Genomic DNA, 13,466 nt, shown 5'->3' with positions numbered 1-13,466 from the left:
CGTGAGTTATTGGCCAACTGCAGAAGTCCCTGGATGCAACCCAAAAGTGCAGAAGGTCAGGCTAGATAAGACCTTCTCAAGCTTTCTTTGCTCATTTATTGCTATTGGCATGAGCACTAGCACCAGCAGCTGCAGTCACTGACCACCTACATGCAGAGAGCTCATACACCTCTTTGTTGTGATCTGTGTACCAAAAACAGGGGACCCCCTAGACTAGCTGGTCCTTAACAGACCTAAGTTATAAGAACCTGTGAAAAAGGAGCCGTTCTAAGGACTGCAAAAAGCAGCAGTGGTCAGCTACTGCCAACATAAAAATTAAAGCATGGAAGTTAGTCATTAAAGCTCCCTCCCTCCAAACTAAGGGACTAATACACTAGTAGGTTGTCCTCTTCTGAACTGAAAGGCAAAATGTGTTTCACAGTTCAAAGGCAGATGTGCAAACCAGCTGAGGGATGAACAAAGGAGAAATTAAGTGCAGACCTGAAACTGAATCTACTCAATTCATTGCAATCATGAAAAATGTAATCATATTTTGAGATGTAAAATGAAAGAAAAGCAAATGAAGTAGTTAAATTTATTTTGCAATAAGATACCAACTGCCAAGATTCACCGAAATTACATCTGCTTACTGCTCAGGCCGCAATATACTAAAATACTGACACAAGTATTAATGCTGAGTTCTTCCAATGAAGAAAAGAGTGGAATACATAACAGGTCCTGAAACAGTGGAAAGACAGTGCTCAATGTAAAATGACACAGGATAGCCCATAATTCACACTACACATACTGCTTTCCCAAAGGAGATAGTCCCTATTTAATCTTCTGTAGATTTCATTTAAGACCTCCTCTTAACAAAGCACCATCGTGCAGCGGGCAGATCTCAAGAAACATTTATTCAATGATCCTGTTTTTCCACAGTCTGGTTACCAGCTCCCTTATATAATTCTGCTTGAATTCCCCTTCCTTCCTAGGCTGGTAAATGCACTAGCACCCAGATCATCAGTTTCCCCTTAGTGACTTTCTTTTACTCAAGGTGTCAGACTCCAGCAGTTGTGAGCTTCCATAAACCCACCTGAAACACACTGCCTGCCTTGTGTTCATTCAGACATTTTCTGTCTTGTCAATATGCACATTTGCACATGTCCATCCCATCCTTGTTCACAGTTGCCTCGCACTCATTCCAGTATAGCTCTGCACAGGCTTTTGTGCCCAAGGCATCAGCTGTCAGCACCTGGTACATATTTTCAAACTGAGAAAACAACCATGAAATTTGATTTGAATCTTTTTAAGGTGAGTTTGGAAATATCCCCCTGGGTCTAACAAGACAGACAGATGCACCTGGACAAGCAAAAAGGGTTAATTAAATCTTGGAGTGCTCATAAATAACGGGATCTACAAGCCAGCAGCATAGCTGCAAATTACCAAGTTTCAAGGGTTGTTGTCACACTGACTGCAGGGCAGCTCCAGAAAAGGGTGCAATCATGGTGACCATGACCTGATCCCCCTGCCTTGGAGCAGGGGATCTGTACATTTAATACAATAAAATGGAACAATTATACAGGAAAGAAGGAAAGATGAGTGCACCTTCGATTTGCCAACTATGAAATGGAGATGGCTTTGAACTACTGTGAATAAGCTCCCATAGGTTTGTTCATTCCATTCATCCATCCATCCCCCTGCAGAGCCGCTCATCTTTAGCTGCAGTACTTTCATGGTTATCATTTAAATACCAGGGGAGATATTGGAGAGGAAGGATTAGAGGGCAGAAGATTACTCCAGTAAGAACACTGACCTTTTGGGTCTTGCTGCTGGCAATCTGAACCTTTCTGGAAGCAACAGCACTTCCCCATTAAATTACTGCTTTAGTAATTGCCTGATAAACTTAAAGCTTTCAACTGGTGTAAATTCCCTACCTGTAGAAAAGCTGCTCTTACTGAGGGTTAGGCCTGGGGACTCAAAGAAGTCTGTGCCTGGCACTGAATGAGCCGTGAAAAATGCTGAAGTGGAAGAGAATAAATTCAGAGCACTCAAGGTTTTCACTTCACAATCTCCTTCTTGGTGGAAGTGAAGCCACTTGTGCCAGCAGAGGAACCCACTATGCTAGACTGTAACTTGGGCTCTGGGGAACCAGGCTGGAGAAGGGGTCATGCCATGGTCATGTGCTGTGCTGCTGCCTGGTATGCTCCCCCTTCCAGAGGGGGATGAAGGAATTGGCCAGGCATCGCCAATCCCACTCAGCACCTCCTTGCAGCTGTACAAAACTCTGGAAGGTGTGATTTCTGGACAGCAGCAGCGTAAAGGGACCCTTGGCAAATTGCTGGGTAGCCTTGGTTTGCACAAAGTCTCCCACCCCCATCCCTCCATGAGTTTTCCTTGAAGTTGTGGACTGGCTGCCTTCCACAGGGTGGTGGGGATTAGAGGTTGTATGTGGAAAACTACCACCCCACAGGCTTGCCTAGAAACACAGCCAAAGTGATCTAACTTGGAGAATCTGGGCTCTTACACTTGGAGAATGTGAGGAGAGGATCGAGGGTAAGCTTACCAAGCACTTAAAATAGGCTCCCTTGAGTCCATTACACACTGCCTACAAAGAGCTCAGGTGGTCACTGGTGATACACTAAAGAAGAGGCAAAGCAAGCAACATAAACTGCTGGACTGAAAGTCCCCTTTTTTTTGTTGTTTTGCCTTTTTAGGTTTGTAGCTCCTCTATAGGATAACTTTTCTTTATATATACACACACACACATTTTTAGTTTTTTTAAAACCCTTTTTGTCTTTTTTGTTCTTGCTACCTTCAACCGGTTTCTACTTGCATCTTCTTGCTTCCCACACATGCAACCAATTTTTCAGCATAGTCAAGCACACGGTGGAAACACACAACTACCCATTTGAATGGATGAGCAACTACAAACAGAACAGAAGGAATACGCACATCCCACATTGCAGGCATTTGATGAAGAGGAGCAAAAGACTAGAAACCAAGGGTAAAATTCCAGATGAAATGTATCTGCATCTTGTAACTGATATAAGTGAGTCAACTTTATGTAAGTACCAAAAAAGGACCTCTCTAGAGCCTCACTTCAGAAACAGACCAGTACAGAGGAGTCTCACTCCTGCCCTATGTGATTTATGGACTATGGGCAGAGAATCCCTCCATGAGTACATGAAACCCCAAACTAAAATAAACATCAGCCATTAAAACAAGGTTTAAATGCTTGGTGGATTCTTTATTTGAACAAACTGATGTTACGAATTTTGTGGTACAGATGTTAAGTGTTAGTGTGAAGGCATGAGAGGCCATAAAACATAGGCAGGAGGCTGTCAGAGACGTTTACATTGCAGGGAGCATACATAACCAAACTGCATACTAGTTTAGGAGTCAGGTGTTCCTGACTTAAGAAGTCAGACAAATTCATGTGAAATATGAGCTGAAACAAGTCAACCTATAACACAGCATGTATATGCTATGGGTGACTAGGCACAAGGGACATTACTCTTTGACAGTGCGTTACACACTCTCCCCGGCCAAAAATTCCACAGAATTCAGGACTGTTAGGTGCTGGGAGTAGGGCAATACACCCCTGGATGCTCAGCATGAAAATGCACTCAACACTGCACAAGCTCATCAGCTGGCTTTTATTCACAGACTCTTATTTTTCCCTTAGCTAGTCACCTACAGAGCTACCATCCCACATTCTGCAGTCCAGCAGTCTTCGAACTCTTCCTTAGGATAGCAGAAAACATAGTCCCTACTCCTATCATAAGCATAATACAGTTCTTCTGAAGCCTCAGTAGAAAACTCCTTATGTTCAGTGCTTTTTATGGCAACCCAACAGATGCACAATTCCAAAGCAACCGCCCCAAATGACCTTTTCCTATTACACACCGAAAGCCCTGTCTAGCACTGTCGGACTTTTGGCACATTCTCCCTGTAACTGCTGAGTCCTTTCCTGCTCCTTCTGCCTCCCTTCCAATGCATTTCCCAGACTCATCTAAAAAGCAACTTCCTTTCCTAGCCCTCAACTCTCCACTTTTTTTCCTCCTTCATCCTCCTCCTTGTAATTTTAGCTACCTTACTTCATTTAAACCTACAAAGAGTTTCTGGATGCACTTCAACAAAAGCCACAAATAAAAGCAGAATTACAGAGTCCTTTGTGCAAGGCCAGATTTCTTCCTAGAAGCCCCTTCCTATCCCTGCTTTAAAAATCCTCTCCAGCTCTTCCTCAGGCAGGCCTCTGCCAGCTCCCCTCACCCATGACCCTTGTAACATCCCTATAAACCCCCACATGGAGGGCTAGCTCCATTTCCATTTGTGCTGTTCTTCCCGTGGCACTGAAACAAGGAGAGAATGTGCAAGCAGCACAAACAGCTAACAGCATTTGTCCCTGTGCCTCAGGAGCAGAGAGCCTTCCCCTGGCACTCACGCTAGGTGGTTTTTATTAGTTTCACTTAAAAACAAAAATCATCATCTCTCCAAAGCAAAACAGACACATAAAGGGGAAGAAAAAGAAAAGTGCTCCTGCACACAGAAATCAAACTTGGAAACTAAAGAAAGAAACTTCTTGCTGAGGTATATGCCGGGGGGCTTACTAGTTAACCTAAAACTAGAAGTCAAAGAAGTGAGTTTGCTGAATTACAAGAACAGCATGCCACAAAGCTTCTCTGGCACCACTAATAGGACACCAACTCTGCTTAAAAGGCTATCAAGTCTGCGTTTAAAATATCAATATCCTGCCTTTGTGTCTGTTGGACATTGTGACTTAATCTAGATGATGCACTCAATTCAAAGAAAAGAAATTATCAAATCCAACACAGTGACTTAATTTCATTTCAAATCTAAGCCCATTTACACAAAAAGAGAAGGTGTAAAGTGGAGCCCATGAAGCCGGTGAAACAGAAGGTGGAAGTTATCAGCTACATGTACATCCCAGAAGGAGAGGAAAAGCAAAATCTAAACAGAATACAGCAGGCTTCTTTCTTAGTTTGAATAAGCTCAGCAGGTGGGGATATGAAACACAGAGAAGGATGTTTATTATTTAAAGCTACACCAAGAGAAATCTGCTATAGTTAAATCAATTTGTTTCTTGCATTTGAAACTCTACAACTCAGCACCTTTGTCTGCTCAGCCTGGGGACCAAGCTGCTCATGGTTAGAAGTGAGACTGATGTGGAAAGGCAAAATATTTGCTGCAGAAGTCAGCCTGCTGAAGGAGATGTGCTAACACAGCCTGAGCTAAAGGAGCAACCACAGATCATGAGACAGCTCGGAGCTGCGAGATCACCATAGGCTTCCCAGCACATGAGGAGGCCCAATTCAAAACTCATGGACATTGCTAGAAACATCCCTTCACGGGCTCCTGTGGGCTTTACACTCAAAGCTCTGTGCATTGGTTACCTTGCAGCTGCAGTTCTCATCCATACAACAACAGAGAGGTTCTTTTCAAAACACTGATCTCCTGAAGGAAAGAAAAAAATAAATCACACTTCAGCTCCAGGGACCTTGCTCCAACCAGTTGCTTCCTTGAAATCTTTCCTGTGGCATCCACCTTGGAGTAGATACAAGCAATGGCTGAAGAAGGAAACCGAGAAGAACAAACACTACTGAAGTTGCTGCCACAGCCAGCACTTTCCACTGTCTCCAGCCATGGGAAGCTGGAGTCCCCTTCACCTCTACCAGGACACAGCACAAACTTGGCCCTGGGCACTAGACTTTTATACCTCTATTAAAGGATTGGGACTTTTCAGATTTACCATAGCTAGCTGGTGCCAGTGGGCAGTCTAAGGTTTAGGAAAGAAAAATGGTTGCTCATTCAAATCAGAGCTGATTGCAGGCTCAGAATAATGTCCTTTATTTTTAAGGCCCTGTCTTACAAAATGGTACGTACCCCCATTGCTTTCTGACTGGCACTGCAGACAAAAGTATGCATTAACTGGTAGGAAACATCATTATATGGGAGAATAAGGGAGAATAATCATTGCTCCCTAATCCATCTCCCAGTTTTTTTGTTTGTTTGTTTTAAAACGTAGTCATTTTCAGACCAGATCAAACTCATGACTATTTGTCTGTTATTGAACAATACAGAATCATACCTACTTCTTTGGGGGAACGCAGCAGCACATAAAAATTTGAGACAGAAGTCATGAACTCTATGCTCCATCTCAAAACACCAGAGAAATTTTATTGCAAGGATTGTTACCCAAATGGTCTGTGACTTGGACACATCAGTTAAAACCTTATTCTTCTGCAAAACATGCTCAGACATCACCATAGTGCATCAGGACTTTGTCTTTAAATACACATGGTGTGGTAGGACACCACAGGTAAACACCATGACCTCCATCAACTCATTGGATCAATTTGTCCACAGGGTTTCAAACATTGCCACCTCCTGAACTATCCGCGCTATGCTCCTCCTAACAGCACACCTTCACTGTAGGCTCTCCATCCAACTAGAAACAAGAACTCACTCATACAAGACAGTCAGAGAAGATACCTTAAGGTTGTAGATAGCAGGCACACTGAGCATGGCTTAATAAGACTGTTACAGTGAGAATGGGAATACTTGCTCTGTCTCTGCCTCTTAGCCTCTGTGCCTTGATTTCCTCTTCCTACATTTGATCTGCTCTGTGTTACTGGCTGTAAATTCTCTGAAGCAGAGGATTTCCTTTGCCTGTGACAGACACAAGAAGGTCCCAGCTTACTTAGGGCACAGGGAAGATCCTGAAATACAAATATAATTGGATCCAAATGACAGGGAGTGATGTACATAAAACTCTAAACTTGGACTCCTCACTTTTGATCACTTAAACTCAGCAGATCTGAGATCTGCAAAAATAAAGCACAGTCCTAATCTGCTCAGGGCTTTGGAGACTACAAAACACTTGGCTGTATTTATACTGTGAAAATGGCATCATGGGCTTCCAGGTTTACTTTGTCTTAATGAGTCTTTAGAGAATGTGCTTAGTTTGCAAAGAATATTTTTGTAACTGCCAGCCCTACCAACTCATCCTGGGCTTTGGCAGCTGAACTCCAATCACTTCTGCTGAGGCTAGAAGAGCCCAGGGAGAGTGTGCCAAAGGCCCCACCACTACACCTATTCTATCTCATTACCTTGAGAGAGGTGGCATGGACCTCCTTGAAAGCTGGGCAATTTGCTTCTGGCAATTTGCAAAAGTCAGTAAAGAATACAATTCATCTCCCATAACTGTGTTGGCTCAGCAGGTTAAAGTGAAGTAAAAAGTAGTGCAATAGTGTAACATTAAACCACACGGGCAACAGATAAGCTGAGAAAGAAGCCGTCAGTTTATGTAGGAACTTTTCAGAGCCAAAGTCTCACAGTACCACTGCTAGCTCAGAACTAGTAGCGCCAATCTGCAAACAAGGAAACTGTCAGAGAGTTAGAGATTATGGTCTAAATGACCTCTAATTTTCAGTGCCTCCAGTCTTGGGGTCACAGTTTGGGACATCTATGGCTGATCACTTGTAACACCAAACTGCTTCAAAAGAATCTTAGAGAAACTGAACAGAAGCAAAACCAAGGTGTTCCTGTCTTGGCCGCACAAACACATAGGTGCCCAATGATAGGTTGTTTTCAGAAATAAGATCAAGGGATCTGCTGAAGGTCAAGTCAAACAGCATTAGAAATTGAGGCCAGCAGAGCCCCAGTTCTCAACTCCTGGATCTAACCCTGAGCTATGACTTATGATGGTATGGAAAAAACAAAGACAGGCATTTTCCAGCTAAAAAGCTGAGCAAGGTGTCTTAGTCTCCTTGGAGTCACCTGTTTGCCTTCCTATCCAGAAGGACCAATGGAATAGCCATGAACATCCTGAGAGAAGGGCCGTGTGCACCAGACACTCTCACTCATTAGCGCTTGCCAGTTTAGATTTTACTAAGTTCCAATGGAAACTAGCACTAAGTTTTATCAGGAACCAAGTGAAGGCTCAGTACAGCTCTATTGTGAGCAGCTGCTCTGGAAGGGGAAGACATCCATATGCCACACGTGTTTGCATGTCCTTTTTTTGTGCCTCTTTGCACCTTTGTAGTGCAGGAAGAAGAAAATGGAGTCCCTCCTGCTCCACATTGTCCATGCTGCCCTCAGGCTGAGAGGCCTCATCCAGAGCACACTGACAACAAAACTTCCCTTGCCACATGTGATGGAAAGGGACACATCAGAATGGTGGACTGCTCCAAAAGGCTGCTGTTTATGAGCCATAAGGAAACAATCACACACTTACAGGGAAAATCCAGACTACCTGTTTGGAAGACCAGGGACCTGGAGAAACCAAGGGATTTATCCACACAAGTGGGACATATTCCCATGTGTAAAATTCTGAAGGGCCCGATTCTGATACAGTGAATACTTCTGTGTTTGCAAACATTTAATGACATTACATCTTCTGCATAGCCTATTGTTGAAATCTTTGCTTTAGTTCTTCAACAGATGCTTCCTAATATGGACTAGTACAGGTTGCATTACATCTATTTTTGGTGAGCATGTTTTTTGGCCGTAACAGCTGCTATTTCAGGCCAAGTCAAACCTGCAGAGAAAACACAGCTAAGAGACAATGATTAAAGATGGGGAAATGCAATGTAGCAGTAACGTGTTTAGAATTTATACCTGCTTGGGGAAAATGCTCCCTACATTTGATACCTGCATATTAGCACTTATTTAAAATTATTACTAATTTTGGTCAATTGTTAAAACAGGTTGCAGAAAAACTAGACAGAAGTAATGCATTGTTATTTTGGGGATGAAAATGTTGATCTCCCTGTTTCTTCCCTATTTAGTTCTCTCATGCAGCACAGCTGCAGTAAATGAAAACTGGTTCATTTAAGCTGACAAAGGGGGTTTAAAGCAAGCTCACATTTAGGAGTAATTTATGATGTCTATATCATGAACATGAAATAATAAGTTTCCCTCCAAAGACAAGCTGCTCTCTTTCATGCTCCTGGGCTGTATTTTCTATCAAATCCCCTCTATGTAAGGGGACTTTAATACATCACTGGAGACCTTTAGAAAAGTTATTAGAGAACTTTACTTTTCCCCCCAAACCAAAAATTTTTCATGACATGGTTGGAAGAGATTTCCGCGCTTTCATAATATGGTTTGATTCTACCTTTGCAGCATTGATATTCCCTCCCCCCAAGAAATACCGAAAAGCTTTTCCCATCCACAGATTTTGATGGTATAGGAAATATATAAAATATACAACCAGGTCTCAGCTAATGTTAAACTACTGTTGTCCCACAACAGCCAACAGAACTATATCAGTTTACTGCAGCTGAGGATGTGGTGGATATTGTTGTTTGGAAACAACTTTACTGTATATATTGTACAGTGTTTGTGGGCTTATTTCATATTATAACATTGTTAAATTAAATAGATATTCAAACTGTACTCAACACAAGTAATAAAAGTGTTTCACTGCTTAAGGACTTAACAAGTTTCCATCTTTGAGCTTGAGGAAACAGGAGAGGCCCAGATAGTCTGCCCAGGAAGTGTACCTGCTCAGATGTACCATCTCCTTTAGGAAATGGCAGAGAGGCAGGGCCACAAAGAAGCACCTATCTCAGGTCTATCCCCAACCTTGGCTACAGGCTGTTAGTAAAGGACAGCTCCCCTGTAGTCTCTCTCTCTAGTCTGCCCATTTCTTCTCTGCTAAGAGCTCTTCCCACTGGGTCAGAGAACGGTGGCAAGGGCAGATGCTGTTGAGAAACAAATTATCCCCACAGCTGCTTCTTGGCCCTGAGAAGAATTTGGAAGTCTGTGTATGGAGGTCTGTGCCAAACCTAGGGGCACAATAAAGATGGAGGATGCATTAACACGCAGACCTCTCTCCCCCCAGTTGGCTTACCTGTAGAGAAGTTCTTACCTATGTAAATCGTAAATCTTGCTAAAATCTAAAGACAAAATTCCCTATAACATCATCCTCTCTGCAGAAGGACCATTAGTCCAGGATCTTTGAGAATGAAGCACTCAAACTTGTTTAGTTTTTTAAAATCAGAAGAGTACAGGAGGTTTCCACCCCAGATGCAGCCCAGTGTCTAGAGATGAGAACTGAAGTGTTTCACATCACTGGTGTGAAGCTATTTCCCATGTTTCTAATGATGCCATGCTTCAGAGCAAATGAAACCCAACCTTCCCTCTCACAGCATATGCACCTGGAAGCCTTTTAATGGGTTTTCTGTTTGCTTCGCAGAGGCTCACGTTCATGCCTGAGCAGAAATGTGCATTGTGACTTGAACTCTTTCTCCTGCTGGATGACAGGTGATAAAAAATAGTACATATACACGTATCGTATGACTAACAATAGCACCTGGCCCATGATGATGGGATCTGTCCTTTGCTGTTGGAGCACTTTAGAATTTAAACAAAAGAAATTAAAACATCAGCCCTGAATCCACAGACCTGGCATGTTTTAACCCATTAGTAGGCACTTTCAGATCCTCATCTCAAAGACCTAGGCACAGAAGAGACTAAGTGCTTTCCCACTCCTCCTGACTCCAGCCAGATTAATCCTCCTATACAGATTACTCCAGGAAGAACTTTACTCCCACAAAGTTCTCCTGCAGTTTTAAAAAGCTATTTCTATCACTGTAGAACATTATGCTGTTTAGACTAAAGGAGTTGTTATATAGATTTTTTTAAACAAATCTTACCAAACCGGAATGCTGTAGCACTACCTAGCCCCAAGGAACTGTTTAACTCAGCTTCCCTCACCCACGGCTTGGATTTGTGAGGAAAGTACCACACTTCCAGGTGAAAGGCAAGAGTAATGCTCTTAAGCTCACTCAGTAGCACTGACACATGGCACTTCCAGATTAAGTAAGGTCATTTTGCTGTCCTAAAATGCTTTCTTCCTCCCCTCACAAATACACACACCAGCCATTACATCATCATGCATCTTTTTTTGCAATCAAGTAAGTTTGTACATCAAAGGACCATTGCTGCCAATGGAAACCTGCCACTGACCTCTGCTAGCGTTGTTTAAATACTTATGATGTGATCAATAACTTATTAAAAACCTCAGCATCTGATGCTTTATATTTTGTTTAAATCCCAAATAATCCCAGATCATGCCAGGTAACCAGGACTTAGAAAATTCCAAGAGGAAAATATTTTTAAAGGTGGTTCTGGTCTGCTCAAAAAAATCCAAGAAAAATAGTTAAGGATTGGGAAATGCCTAAGTGCAGCAATTCCGTGGTTTTGAAAAATACTCATTTTCTATTCTATTTACACATATATGAATGTTTGCGTATGTATTGTTCCACCATACCTTTGTGTATCTAAGATTTCTAGCATGTGAAGATATTCCTTAATTATTTACAACCTCCATCCTTTCCTGCCAACTTTTAGCCTGGGTTAGCCAAATTACAAGCCAGTGAAAAATGGAATCTATAATACAAATCTGACCAGCCCTTTACTCTGCTGATGTTGGGGAGTACCACAATAGAGAGACCTTTTCCCAGGAGAAACGCTGGAAGCAAGCCCCTAGATCACCATTGCCACGCAATTTCTAATGAAATGGACCTTTTGTGTGTCAGAGAGGATTAATTGCTTTGTTTCTAAACTCCTTGTGCACAAAAGTTAATCCAAACCAGACAGAAGTCAATTAGGCCATTAATGCGCTAAGCCTATTACCAGCCACGACTTCCATTTCTTTCCTGCAACAATGAAAAACATTCAGGAGCCTGCCTTTAAGTGGCAAAGCCCATGAGCAATTTCATTATTTTATGACACGGCTACTTCAAGCAGCGGCTGTTTGCACAAGCAAGCAGCACTCCCCACTGTGCAGCAGCCTGGCGCTTTGCTCCCTTGCTAGCGCAGCCAGGCTGTGGTCGACGCAAAGGACCAGCACCCAAGGGATCCGAGTTCTGTTCCTAAACCTTTCACAGGCTGCTGCATGGCCCAGGGAAGTGGGAGGACCATACAGGCCCAGATTTTCCTCACTTAAGTTCTGAGGGAAGGACTAAAACGCTATCCTGGGCTCACACCATACTCAGTGGAGAAGCACATGCTGTCCCCAGCTCCCCTCCTAGCTTAGCCCCCCAGTTAGGTGCTAAGATTAGGTAGAAAGAAAATCCTGTCACAGAGCAAGATCTAAAGACCAATAAGCCAATAAAAGTCTTTATCAGCCTCAGACAAATTTTGCATCAGGCTATCAATCTCCTTTTCCTCAGAAGTTGAATACACACTTCGCCCATGCAGCCTAGCCATCTTCCATACATCAGCTGAGCTATGGTAGTGGTGTGCAGGTGTGTGTGCGTGCACACTCTTAGCCCAACATATATGAAGAAATTCAACAACTTTGCCTGCAGTTGGGAGTTTTAGTTCCTCAGGCTGTCCATGGATTGTGAATGTAAGAGATTGAAGGAAGGGGGAAGACAGAAGAAAAATATTGTCAGGAGGACTGTCACCAGAGAACAGAATCCCCATACTATTAGCCTCCCATTCCAATGGGGGCAGAATGGCTTAGAAATCAGATCCACATCTGTCACCCTTTTTCTTTAAAAGACAGCTTTAACACAGTGTCATTGGGTTACAGCTGAAGATTATTTGGGACGTGCGACCAGCATCTTGTGTAGCCACAGCAACCCACAGGATTTCAGCCCAGAACACTAACTCTGACAAGGCATGCCAGCATGACACTGGAATCTGAATCCAGAGCACTAGAGAACTTCTACCTGTAACTGCCAGCCACAAGGTTAAAAATTCAAGTCATTGCCATTTCTCAGGGAGCTGGTTCACCTCCTGACTCTTGTTATACTAGAGAAACTCCATTGAAACAATACATCTCATATTCCAAAACTATCAGACTAATAGAAAAGCACTAGAAATTATTTGAAAGGATGTTTGGTCCAGAATAACTTCACATACAAAAGACAACTGCATTTCAGCCACTACTGCATCCACAGCTAGGATAACAGGATGCCATATGAAAACTGGGTAGATACTCTACTTCCTAACTCACACAGGCTCCATGCTGTCACAGCTGTTGCTCTTTCGATATACAATCTAGCTAGGTTGAAGCTAGCTTGGGGATATCTGTATGAGTTGCTGTCACATTTTGGACTCACAGACCTCAAACCTGGGTTCACAGATCTCCAGTGAAAGCCAAAGACCTTGAAGGTTTCCTTATGATCCCTATGGGCTCATACCCTCAACAGCAGGGCATGAGAGAGAGAGAGAGAGAGAGAGAGAAGAAAAAAAAGTTTAAAAGTTACTGCTCACAGAAACAAGAAGCTCTATAATATGAGGGTTAGAGCTTAAGTTTGATGAGCCAAACACCAGAAAGAAAAAACAAGTCAAGTTCCTTGTCAAAAATATAACCTCGTTCAAACTACATTTGGCAGTTTCAAACTCACATAAGCCCATACAAAAGCAATAAAAATAAAAAAATACAAAGTCTGCCCAGTTGACTGCATACCCTGACATACTGTTATGAATGGTGTGCTCTGCTAGAC

The 13,466-nt window shown here is 42.8% G+C and overlaps 1 protein-coding gene across 1 annotated transcript in view; it reads right to left on the bottom strand.

Moving 5' to 3' along the window:
* The window catches only part of ADAMTS17 (ADAM metallopeptidase with thrombospondin type 1 motif 17), a 201,021-nt gene that overhangs the window by 175,480 nt on the left and 12,075 nt on the right, over window positions 1-13,466 (bottom strand). The gene's annotated exons all lie outside the window — the stretch shown is intronic.

Source organism: Apteryx mantelli, chromosome 15, assembly GCF_036417845.1.
Source record: "Apteryx mantelli isolate bAptMan1 chromosome 15, bAptMan1.hap1, whole genome shotgun sequence".
NCBI classification, from domain to species: domain Eukaryota; kingdom Metazoa; phylum Chordata; class Aves; order Apterygiformes; family Apterygidae; genus Apteryx; species Apteryx mantelli.
Note: the sequence above shows the minus strand (reverse complement) of the source record. Positions and strands in the feature narration are given on the sequence as shown.